This window comes from Rhipicephalus microplus, chromosome 2 (assembly GCF_043290135.1).
Source record: "Rhipicephalus microplus isolate Deutch F79 chromosome 2, USDA_Rmic, whole genome shotgun sequence".
Classification (NCBI taxonomy): domain Eukaryota; kingdom Metazoa; phylum Arthropoda; class Arachnida; order Ixodida; family Ixodidae; genus Rhipicephalus; species Rhipicephalus microplus.
In genome coordinates this window covers 43,132,316-43,145,127 of record NC_134701.1, presented here as the reverse complement: position 1 = coordinate 43,145,127, position 12,812 = coordinate 43,132,316, and the positions used below count along the sequence as shown (strand labels likewise).

At 46.1% G+C, this 12,812-nt stretch overlaps 1 pseudogene; it reads right to left on the bottom strand.

Annotated features, from left to right (window-relative positions):
* Positions 1–12,812, bottom strand: part of LOC142788947 (transient receptor potential cation channel subfamily M member-like 2) — a 1,303,464-nt pseudogene that overhangs the window by 853,184 nt on the left and 437,468 nt on the right.

Sequence of the window (12,812 nt, the reverse complement as noted above, 5' to 3'; positions counted from 1 at the left end):
GAAGTTTGACATCTTTTTTTCTCGTAAGTTATGCCGTTAATCATAAAAAGAAGTTGACTTTCGGGCTACCTGGTGAGAGGTGCACAAAATATAAAGTACTCAATGAAATGTAAAATATAAACTTTTGGACCCGTGTCGATCTTTCGTGGAATCACCCAAATATTTTGTACAGCGCAAATATGAGGAAGTACCTGGGAAAAGACATAGGTGCTTGTTACCATTGCTTCCAGCGTAGTACAGTTGAATGCCCGTTTGCCAGCCCACGCAGGGGCGTCTGCTTATGGAGGCATTTGGTGTGTGGTGAGACCACGGAGCCAAGCCAACGGGGGGGGGGGGGGGGGTTCGATTTCCTCCCACGCGTAGCCGTGCGTGGCTTTGGCGTGTCAGGGCAAAAGAAAATCTTGGGGTTGAGCTGACGTCTGGTGATTGGACCTTGAAGGTTCCCGGCAGAGGCAACACACCTCTTTGGCCCTGGCTTCACGTAGACGGCACCCCTGGGCTGACCCACCCAAGGGAAATTGGCAGTCACAATTTCCTTTCTCTCTCTTTCCTTATCTTCGTCTTTCTCACACACTTTTTATCTGTCCCGTCATTTTCCTTCTTCCATTTACTTCCAAATTTTCTGGCGGCAAGGGCCAACTTTGTGTAGGTATCCAACCTTGGGTAAATACATTAGGTTATAGCGGCGATGCATGACTGGCATCTCCAAGTGTTTGTGAATTGATTGATATGTGGGGTTTAACGTCCCAAAACCACCATTTGATTATGCGAGACGCCGTAGTGGAGGGCTGCGGAAATTTCGACCACCTGGGGTTCTTTAACGTGCACCCAAATCTGAGCACACGGAAGTGTTTGTGAATTATCTTGTAGCGTTCCCTTGTTTCGCTCGGTGGTAAGTGGCCACCATCGCCCCCGAAATAAATACTCTCCTTATTGCAAACGCTTTTTCCCCTTTCCTGATCGCTCCATCGAAAGGTGGCGCACTGAAGAAGCAATTATCCTAACTAAACGAAAGCAGAGCTTCCTAAAGTATCATGTCATTCATAGCCAAACGAAAAAAAAAAAGAAATTCCGAGCGATTTCACCTCTCCTAGGGTGAAAAACTCTAACAGAACAAATCGGCCTAGGGTACAAAATCACAAAGATGGGAAGTGGCGACCTCCTATCAGAATTTCGTGACAAAGTACAGTACGGCAAACTATCCAAAATTGTATCATTTGGGGACACTCCTGTTACAGTGGGCCCACACAGGTCTATGAACACTGTCCGTGGGGTGATTTCTGATGATTAACTTATCAATCTGTGCGAAAGCGAACTGTTAGAAGGATGGCAAGTTGAAAACGTTGTGAAGGTACAGAGAAAAAATAATCAGGCGTGACAAGAAACAGGTTCTACAAAACAAATGATTATCACCTTTGGAACAAGTGACCTACCATAGTCAATAGAAACCTCCTATTGCAAGCTGCGTGTAAGACCATACACCCCCGATACTCGTCGATGTTTAAAGTGTCAATGTTTCGGGCATGGGTCGCAGAGTTGCAGAGGGCGCACCGCTTATGCAAAGTGTGCATCCATCAAACACGTATCTGACGACTGTAGCCCGGAAGCAACTCAGTGTTCGAACTGCGAAGGACATGACTCTGCCTCTTACGATCATGCCACATATGAAAAAAGAACAAATAGTAGAACACAAGGTCAAATTCAATCTGTCATTCCAAGAGGCACGTAAGCGTTTCGCACTTCGCAACCCCTCGTATCCTTCTTACGCAGATATGACATGCCGGGGCGCCGCACCACATCTTTGTGCACATGCGAATGTCACACAGAGTGTAGTGTAACTTTTTAGACATAAATTGCTGTTAGGAGTTTAAAGAGACCTAGGTGCTTTTCATGTTATAGACCCGGGCCTTCCTTAGCAAGACATGCGAACTGAGGTCGCTGCTTCGGTGGCTACATCTCCGCCATGCTTTTATTACGATATTTAGCCATTCATTTTCACTACACATGTTTCACGTCACTAGGAAGATTTTAATGCTTCCATGTTTTTACCCGCGTTAGCGCGAGCAATTTTAATGTCCTTATCCAGCCACCTAGCATAATCATTATTCGCTTCTATTAATCCACGACCGGGCGCTGTTTGGCCATCAAATGGCCCTTCGCCATGAAACACCACACATCATCATTATCACCGTCGTCATCCTCATCATCAAGTTTGTCAAGGCATGATTCACATTACTCGTTGATTTTCCGAACATATGTTTGACTTCAACAATCACCTGCACAGTCATCAAAAAAAGGCTCCCCTGGTGAAGGTGAATTGGTAGGAACTGCCAAGAAACCCCTGAAATGCGACAACTCACAGAGACGCTATGCGAGTGGCTCTGCAAATAAAGAAGCCCAGATTCGCTAAATAAAAGCGGCGCGGACAACTTTGGCCTGATGTCTCACCCTTGAAGTGGGTGGATATTAGCAATGCACCAGTAATATGCACTGGCAATGTGGAAAACTAGAGTGAGGATGCATGGTGAAGTGAGCCAAAAAGAAGCTATATGCCTGCACAAAGCGCGCCACACTGTCGCAGCGAAGGCTTGAAGAGCGACCTTTCACTGCCAATTTTTTTTACACTTTTTGAGTAACTTCCACAAGCACGCTAGCTGGGTACCACTACGCCACAAATATTCATAATTTTTGTGTAGTAGGCTGGCATTCACTATGCCATCGATCATTCCTTGGAGAAGCGCGGTGTCCGCACTTTTTAGGAATGTTAGGCAATATTTTTATGCAGTGGCTGACGACGATAAAGAATTATGCCGGAAACTGGTATGCGCTGCAGTTAATACGTGAACAAGAACAAGTTTTTTTAACGGGTTGGATCATTGGGCGACCCATTCTTGCGCAACTCGCATTGTGTGAGGCCTAGTTGTTTCTTTGGTGTTCTAAAGCGCTCTATTACTCATTTTAGCGCGATTACTTTCCTGATATCATGCCGGTCTAACGTCAGTTTTGAAATGGGTTTCAAGCACTGACGTGGCTGTCTGGTGGAATACTGTGCTGGCACGCTGCGGACACGGATTGGAATCCTATTTTGTCCTTGGTGTTTTTTTATTTACTGAGTTTTTTTTATTTCTTCTGCTAATGTTTACGAACACCGGTGGCGGCAGAACATAAATACGGCGCCGCACGTGACCTGTGTTCTGATCTCATAAGAGCTTCAGCTATAAAATAATTCTTCAAAACCTACCAGGCTGTGTCCGAGAGCTCCTTCCCAGCAAACCGTCCGAAAGAATTCCTCATGTTGTATCTTGGCAAATAGTTGTCGAAGCCTCTTTGGGTCCAGATACTTGTGAATCAGAAATCCTCGGTTGAGAAAAATGTGCAAGAACTCTTCTCGCTTTGGCCTTAGCAACGCATACTCGAAATCTTCTCGGTCAATCTGCAGCATAGGGCAATCAGTAACACTTACTTGAGAGTGTTGAAATGCTTTGGTAACGTCAACACTTGCAAAAAAGTTTGAAGCCATGGCTCATTCGATTTACCCTTTAAAAAAGCACTTACTTCCAGATAATACTTCCGCGCCATGGTGGTACATCTGATATGTAAGGTACCCGGCTGCTGGCGCGCAAGTTGTGGTATCAAAGCCCGGCTGCTGCTCATGTATTTTCATTGGAGGTGAAAACGCTGTAGGCCCATGTGCTGAGATTTGGATGCGCGTTAAAAAACCCCGCGTGGTCTCAATTTTCGGAGCCCTTCACTACAGCGTATCTCATATTCATAAGGTAGTTTTGGGGCGTTAAACCACACATATCAATTACCATCGACCTTGTACTACCACAAATGAACTACAAAACACTGAGGGGAAAACAGCGCAGAAACGGTACGAAAAAAGCATAACCACACAACCCAAGCCCTGCCAAAAACTGTGTGCAAGTTTATTACACCAGCGAGTCTGGAGCTGAAAAAAGAAACAAGGTTAAAACCATTGTGGACACACGAAGGTGAAATGCAAGTTGAATCTGGTCCGAGTGAAAATTTTGACGATAACAGTTCAAAAACATATTCAATTTTTCGAGGTGGTGACTGAAGGCCCGGTCAATCTGCAGTGTAGAATAATGAATACCACCTACTTGCGAGCGTTCAGAAGCTTTAGTAACAACAACACTCAAACATTCATGTTTAGCGCCATGGCTGAGAATGATAAACCACAGAATGAACAATTTTACTTGCTTTCTCTGTTTTAAACTACCGCCTAAGAAAGGACGCGCGCCATCACCTTACCGACCCAATGTTCCTCGTGGGGCTACACCCCGCTCATTCATAACTGCAAGAGGCTCAGAGAGGCTTTCCATATCAAGAAGAAAGGAAACATGTCTGTCAGTGAGCCTTGACTCTCCCTTTTGTAAAAAGACATTGAACTGTTTACTTGGGACACTTCGGCTTGTGGAAGATTCATCTTGCATTTCATAGTTAAGTGCGCGTGATAATTTTAGTCTTGTTGCTTTTTGAGCAGTACGTTTTCAAGTAAAATAAACTTACAAACACGTGTTCGTCAGCGTTTGTGTTGCGTGGTTATTTTTTCTTCGCCCCGTTTTTGCCCTATTTGCCTCTCAACACTCCTTTCTACGAAAAATTATCTAACTACAGCAGACCGTTTGGTTCCGCCAGGAAAAAGGCGCGAACTTCTTGCTTCTCTGCTGCAATGAACCCCTGCACTTTTTCGTCTCAAGCAAATTGACAAGTCAGATGTCTCTGGTCCACCCAATCCTTAATTGCGAAAACTCTCTCTTGGAAAAACTATCTAGCTACCTTCAACAAATTTTGATAATTGATATGTGGCGAATAACGTCTCAAATCAACCATATGATTACTAGAGACGCCATAGTGGAGAGTTTTAGAAATTCCGACCACCTGCGGTTCTTTAAAGGGACCACCAGGGGTGCTTTAAAAAATAGCACCACAGTAGGATTATGAGGGGTTTACTCGCAGTGCACACTCCCTTGTATGTCCCACCATCTGCTTTTTGGTTCTTCGTTTCAATAAACTTCAATTGTTACATGCTCTTTTCCTTTGTCAGTTCAGTTTTTTCGTCTGAAACTTTGCAGCACAGCCTTCACCTTCAGCTACGCTGCCATGCTGTGTGAGGTACTGATAAAATGGATTCCACTAGACATAATAGTGTAATATCATTGATGGCGGCGACTTTAAGCACCAAGCACGAATCATGCTGTGGAGCTCGAAAGAACTTCACCGATTGCTCAAGTACCTTCACGTCGAGGTCGAGTGCAGAGGGCTGATGAGATATCAGCAACGAGTTACTTATACCAGTGAACAGCCAGCATCCCGCAGCCGTAAGAATCAGCCAACAGCGTCAGCTCCAGTCCCCTATAGAATTGCCGTTACGAAGGATAAAGCATGCCTTTTCTGCCATTAGTTACACTCCACGCAGGATTGCGACGCTTTTAATCCTGACTTAGCGAAAAAAGTGTCTGGTGGGGGCGTCTGGACGCTGCTTCAGGTGTGCAGCGAAGGGCAGTCGGCACAAAACTACCAATGTGAAAGAAGCTGTTCTCATTGTCAATGAGGACACTCATGTTCAATTTGTTTTAGAAAGACTGCTGAATGTGCGAAAATAATGACACCATAGTAATACGCCACGAGCAGCGCATTCATGAATACACTGCACCAGACGCAAATATATGACTAACCCTAATACCATACTTCTGCAAACATTTGGAGAATGAATAAATAACGCAAAGGGTTTCTGTTATATAACAGCCTATCTGAAAAGAGGTAGCCAGCGCACTTTAATACTGCGACGTTGCCAGTAAAAGGAAGCTCAAAGTGCTATGAGAAACTTATATATATCGTCAACAAATGTGGAGGTTGAAGTGAGCATAGAAGGCTATTTGAAATAAAGTGAAGCAAGGCGTGGGAGCGGCCTAGTTGGTTTTACATATAGCTACAGCTGAAGCACAAAGAAGGTAGACCTCAGAGTAAGGGGACAAGCAGGACAAGCGGTAGTCCTTATGGTACGCTTCAGCTGTTGTTTGCCTTTTTGAGCTGCAGCTGTAAAAATAGTTGATGTAACCTTACAAAGCCAGCACGACGCAATAGCGCAAGTGATTGAAGCAATATTTATCGAGCAAACTTGTGAAGGCGTTGCTGAAGTGCCCAACGACCACCAATTTAACAAGGGGTTACAGAAACATAGGCAACAGTTACCTAATGCACGTTGCTTTCTCCACATCACGCAAGAAAGCATTAGACAAAATGTACATGATCCTTGGAAGAGATGTCACTTTACAAAAAAGGTATTCTTTCCATTGGCACTGCTCTGCGTTGGACATTTCAAGAGCCGTTAAATGATGAAAATATCCACACACATCTACAACCATACGTACTTCGGGCATATTGCTGCAAGAATGGCGAATTGGTGTGGGAACGTGTTGGCTCTGAAATGAGAACATTCGGCCAAGTTGAAAGCTTAGGGGTCACAAATGCAGGCGAACCATTCTTTCATGATATGGTTTCCAAAGTTTTCAATGAAGCCTTTGAGTTGCACGATCAAATATACGAATGCATCTTCAGAATTACAGTGCAAAAACGACGAGGACAGAAAACAAAACAGGCACAAACGAGCGCTGACTTGCAACTGAAAGTTTATTTGAAGAACACAAGAACGTGAAAAAAACAAGCCCATCAGCACGCTTCCCGTTTGTGTGCTCTTCAAAAAAAAAACTTCCGTTGCGAGTCAGCACTCGCTTGCGTCTCTTCTGTGTTTCGTGTTCATCGTTTTCTCACTGTAACCAAAAATACATCTGAACCAACTTTCAGTACTTTTGCAATGATTTGAAGTATGCATGCCTTTGAATATTTTGCCAAGAGACCCGCACGATAATTGTGTGGAACCAGCCAAACGACTTCGCTACGCTAGAGAAAGGTGTATATTGCGGACTTGTTTTCTTGGTAAGACACAGTAATAATGAGAACTGACATAATCACCATGGAAACATTACGGGGCATTATTAGGAATTCTCGTAATGTAAATGCCAAGAAAAAAAAGTGGACAAAAAGATGACACTGGCAAGAACCAAACCTGCAACCGTCGAGTAACGCGTCCGATGCTCTGCCACTGAACTACGGTAGCGGTCATGCCTCCGCCCATTTTATAGGGAACTTTATATGTGCAACCGCCAGTCAGCGTCACCTGCTGTTAATATGGTTAGTGTGCAACACTCTTTCTTTGTGGTCTGGCGTCACCTAGTGCAATACCTTAATACGAGATGGCAGTTGACCACAATTCCCTCGCATACCATCCCAAGGCAACAAGACTGCCAGATAGAGACTCTCGGTAGAAATGAACGAATGTGCAACTTAAGGAATCATTCTCTTTGTTAGACACAATATAAATGAGAAGGAACAGACAATTGTACCACGTAAAGCATAGGGGACCTGGCATAGGTGGCGCTGGGAAACACAGCTCTGTGGAGAGTTTACCACAATGCACGCAAGTAAAGCCTCTGATAGGAACATCGTGGCGAGGCCCATCTTGTTTGGCAAAAGACGAAGAATGACTCATTCATCTGACATGAAAGATGGTACAAAAAAGAATTCAAAAGCAGACACAATTACCCGAAAGCCATGAATTAGCAACCATCTATACAAGATGATATCTACATGAGGATACGACGATTTGGAGTTCGGCCCCTTTTTTGTCCACGAGGATGGCTCGCTACGACTTCTAACAAGCCTTCAAAACATTGTGTGCCATGAAGGCATGAAACGCCCGTTCGCGCTTTCCGGATACCACTCGCCATTGAACACTTCGAAATGGTTTGCGCCGGAGGCTTCTTCACGCGGGAGTCGCAAAAACCATAAGAGAACTCACATAGCGCTGCTGGGTGACGAAAGTGAAGCAGTGTGAAAGAAGTATGATGGGGTAGCGTGTTTGTACGGGCAATTAATGATAAAACTTGCGATGGCTTCTATGGCGGCACTATCTGCTGACTGAATGATTGTTTCCAAATCATTCAACATCGTCGGTGGAAGTTTTATTGAAGCCGCGTACCTGTGGAGTAAGCCGACTTAAAAACCCGACAACGTATGGTTTAATTGTGTGGCAGTACGTGCTCTGCACCTAAAGCTTGTCTTGCGCTCAATTGTCGACGGTTTCTTGGAGTATATTCGGCGTGTTATCACACTCCTTAATGGATCAAGTTTGAAATTGGTATGTGCTTGCAGCGGGCTTTTTGTGTACATTGTGCGTGCATGTCATCCCAAAGCTAGCAGACTGCAAAGTTTTAACGCTTGTAACGCGGCCAATTTAACATGCGTTTCCTAAAAATGCCCTGTAAGCAACTTCCGAGTCAGAAGTGTTTAGAACAGCCAACAAGGCGTGCTGGGAGAGAAAAAAGAGGTATCGTGCGTAGCACGAGGAGCTTGGTTTTTTTTTTTTTGATAGAATATGCGGCAGCGTTGACACGCGCTGCTCTGTCTTTTCAGGCGCATTTGTCTAGGGACTCCAACAGGCATTCATAGAACAAATACAAGGTGCCTGCACCAGCAAACAAGCCAACAATTTCAGCGCCCTCGTTAAGATATTCAAGAGCTGAAACGTATGAAAGGCGAGACCGCGAGCGCGCCGATCGGCAGTCGCACCGATCGGAGGACGAGCATCATGAGTGCGCTCGTAGCACGTGGCAGCGGGCAGTTGCAGCCCGGCTTGCGGTCGGTAAAGTTGTTTTCTGTCGCTGTCCACCTCTTCTCAGAGGTGTTCTCAGGCTAGCCTCATCATTGAAAGCTCTGCATTTGGCGTCCAACCACAAATCCGCGCCCCTGAGCCAGAGACATAGAGCCCAACAATAAAGACGCTGCTCTGAAATGTGTTCCTCGACATCGGTTCAGTGGTCCTGAAGGGCTCCGGACTTCAGCCCCTTCAAAACGATATCATTTCCAAGCAAATGTGGCAACAAGAGCAGGCCTGCCTAGACTTATCCGGCTACTTGCGACCAGTTTTGGCTGCGCCAGCTGGTTCAGACTACCTTTATTACTCCGGGGCTATGACGCCCGACGAGGTGCGGTGCGTTGCCGTCGCCTGTTGGTACATCGCTTCTTTCGTCGGCATCCAGCTACCCGTGCAGCCCTTGGAGGACGTTGTGTGCTCATCCAGCTGGCTGGTCTCTCGCAACGAAAAGTGACGTGGTGGTGACGCATCTCCTGCCAACGACGGTGCAGCGGCCACGAATGAAGTCAGAAAGTCACAGAACGTGGAAGAACAGGGAGACGGGGCGGATCCTGAGGACGATACAAAATGCGCCGGCAAAGGCCCCGAGATTGTGCACGCCACGCAAGCCATGGCGGCAATCAAAGGAATCTCTCCGAACGAACATGATGACCTCCGAGCAGCGATCAAGGAGGGCACCGGTGAGTGCCTGACCAGCCGGCGGGACGTGGCTGAGGTTGTCGTCGAGGTGGACGCCGTGTGTGGAGATACTGTGCGACCAGGCAGCGCTGTGGCTCGAGAAGCAAGGAAATTGTAGCAAAGAAATTGCAAACGACACCACGACGTACTGCGCTTTGCATGGAGGCGGATGATCAGGAGCACATGGGAGGTGACTTTGCGCAGATAAAGACGGCGCTACAGGCTTGGATGAAGTAGGCAAGAGCGCACACGGCGAAAATGAAAATTTGAAGGCAGTCGAGTATTACAAGCAGGGTGAAGGGCATGCTCGTGCTCGTGAACTTAACTTTGACAAGGCTGCCTTGAAGCTGAACTTGATTCCCTCAAGCGAGATATATTACACAGTCTACCCACTTCTGCCAGCTGGAATGTGTGTTGGGAACTTTGACTGATGAACATGATGGTCTCAAGCACGAGCACATCTGCAAACTAAGGCGACCACAACGATTCACAAGACCATCACATTTATGAACTAGAGGACAAGATCCGTACTCTGAAGAAAAAGTTGGCTGAGGACTGGCCGGAGCGGAGTCACATGTACAGGCTGTTTGAGGATTGCCAAAACCGCCTCAAGAAGAAGAAGAAAAAGAAGATGCAATGTGCCTAGTTCGAAGGGCTGTTGCTGGACAGGGACACAAGTGACAAACAGGCGGCGCAGCCTTGAAGAAGAGCTCCAACAGCAATCCTTACCCTGAGACTCACAGCTGGACGAGCCACGAACAAAGGCAGCTCACCTACGTGTGCAGCTCGCCCAGGCCGAGCAGGGCCGCGACCGAGAGGCCAGTAAAGTTCAGCCAATGACTTTGAATTTAGCGAGAAGGTAGCAATGTGCAAGGAGAACCAGGATCGAACCAAAGGGTTTGAGGCTGACAAAAGTCTTTGTCAGCAAAAGTCTCCATACTTAAGAGGCAGGTCAGTCTCTCGTCACACTCTCAGACAACACTGAAGAATAGCCTCAAGGCTGAACTGGAAATCATGCGGGACAAGTTCGCAAAGTTAAGGCCGGAGATGACCTTGGCAGCTACGGAGAACAAGTGACTGCTGGACGAGTTAGAAGCAAGGAAGCAGCAAGCGGAAAAAAAACTCAGATTGAGGTAAGAGGTGACGCAGCTGCAGAAATTCACGAAAAGGGTCAAAAGGCAAGGTGGAGCAGTTGGAAGAAGCTGCGGATAACGCGAGCAACTTCATCAGCGTGTCTGGCCGGCCGTGTAACCTGGCTGTCCTCGAGGAACAAAGCTGCGTCGATAGGGATTGTAACAGGCGATCAGGTATCATTATCAGCGATGATGAAGAAGTGAGCACCCGAGGCGCATGCAGTCTGAGCTTCGGCGGGATTGTCACGACCCCAAGGCTGCCAAGGTCACGAGCATTCGACGACTGTCACATGTAATTCCATTTATTCTTGGAAAAGTACCGTCATCCACTGTACTCTCTGCCGCGTGCTCAACCTCCTCTCCCCCTCCTCGCCCCCCGGCGCGTCCTCCTGGTCTCCGACGCTTTTTCTGCACAATGAAAGGTCTCCTTCGCGGTTGCCCTGGATCCTGCGCTTTGCTTTCGTTTTTCTTTTTCGCTCGTGCCATTTTTCGCCGACTCTCGGCGTAAGAAACGGAGCGCGCGCTTTGTTTTCTGTGCTTTGTGTGGGCGTTATGCAGTGCTGTTGCGCCTATGAGGGCAACAACCACAGAAAAAAAGGTTACGTGCTTTTTATGATGCCCAAACGTAAAAGCGATGGCTTGCGCAAGCAGCAGTGGCTGCATAACATCGGCTGAAAAAACTTCCTTCCAACAAAGAACAGTGTTCCTTGCGACGTAAGGCACCTTCCTTATTCCACCGTATCAAATCGTCCCCGGATATTGTATTTGAAATATTGTTTCGGCCTGCTCCGACACATACGTGTTTTTCAGGGGCGGAGCACCTTACGCCGTGGGTCGCATGTCTCATATCGTCGTAGTAGCCATTTGCAGTACAATGGATGTCGATAAGAACTGTGTCGCAGGATATCCCCGGAGTGAATGATGATAAGTGAAATGAAGCGTTCATCAGTCCACCCATGCTTTCGAGCGTCCGTGCGTCTGACCATCCGTGTGTACATTTGTCCGTGCGTCCATCCGTCTATATGCACGCTTCGCCCCATTCATCATAATTCACCTCGTAGATATGCTGTGACTTTTTCTCTCGGCTATTTGAGCGTTGCTTCAAACTGCAGTTGTCATCAATATCATGAATTCCTTTGTTAAAACAAGAAGAAAGTTGAATCGTTTAACTATTTTGTAGAAAGTTATTTCAGGGGAAGTTGCCTTAAATTTGTCTTGATGTGATCAGCCAGGCACTGCTAGGAATACTCACCATAAACATGACAGATCCTTGGCACCCATATTTGCACAAACTAGCAGTGCCTACAAATACAGTTATTTTTCCGAACAGTTGATGACTGGAATTCACTGCCTCATGAAAATTTCTCGGCTGCAAATTGTGCTATATTGCTGGAAAGTTATCTACTTAGAGATTAGAGTGTGCAAATGTGTTAGATGTTTTGTGGCTGTTTCACTGACATGTGACCTCTGTTAGCTTATAGATACATGTTTCTTTTTGCTATTACAAATCACTTCATGTTTCTTATGTCCCTCCTGCTTGGACCAAAATGCTGTCCTGCAGTATGCCTAAACAACTAAATGAATAAATTAAATAAAAATATTCAAATCATACCTCATCATCTTGCCCCCACCTCGGCAATCGTCGAAAATGCACAACTGTAGTATTCATTCGCTGCGAACAATTAAGTGGGAAGACACAGCTTCTTGATCGCGGTTTTTGTGACTGTTGGGATTTGTTTATGAGAACTTTTGTTGGAAAAAACAAATGAATGAATAAATAGACACTACAATATTTAGCGCTCGTTTCCGCGAGGGCATGTATTTGGTTTTTTGTTTCTATTGGGGGGTGCATTATCACACAAAAATCATGAAAGCGATGCGGTTCAACAAAAGAAAAAAAACAGAGGCACTACGGAAAAAAGAAGCTATAGCACAGTGATAGCGAAGTGAGCCACTTCCATGGTATCTGCACCTGCCTTTTTTACATTCACCAATAAGAAACTATAGTATCTTTTATACCGGGGTCACATGCGTACTTCAGGCCAGGATCAGTTATTTCGGATAGGGTTTTTTGGTCGCTATTGACGCGCAGAATAACAAGACCTTCTTGGTGCAGAGTTTCTCTTCTCACAGCAGTTCAAAGCAATCGAACACTACAACTTGGAATTTATCGCCCCTCCGGGTATACCAACCAGACTGGAAAATAGCGACGCAGGAGACACCACACCGGACCTCTCCTTTAAAAACAACATGCGGAAGGC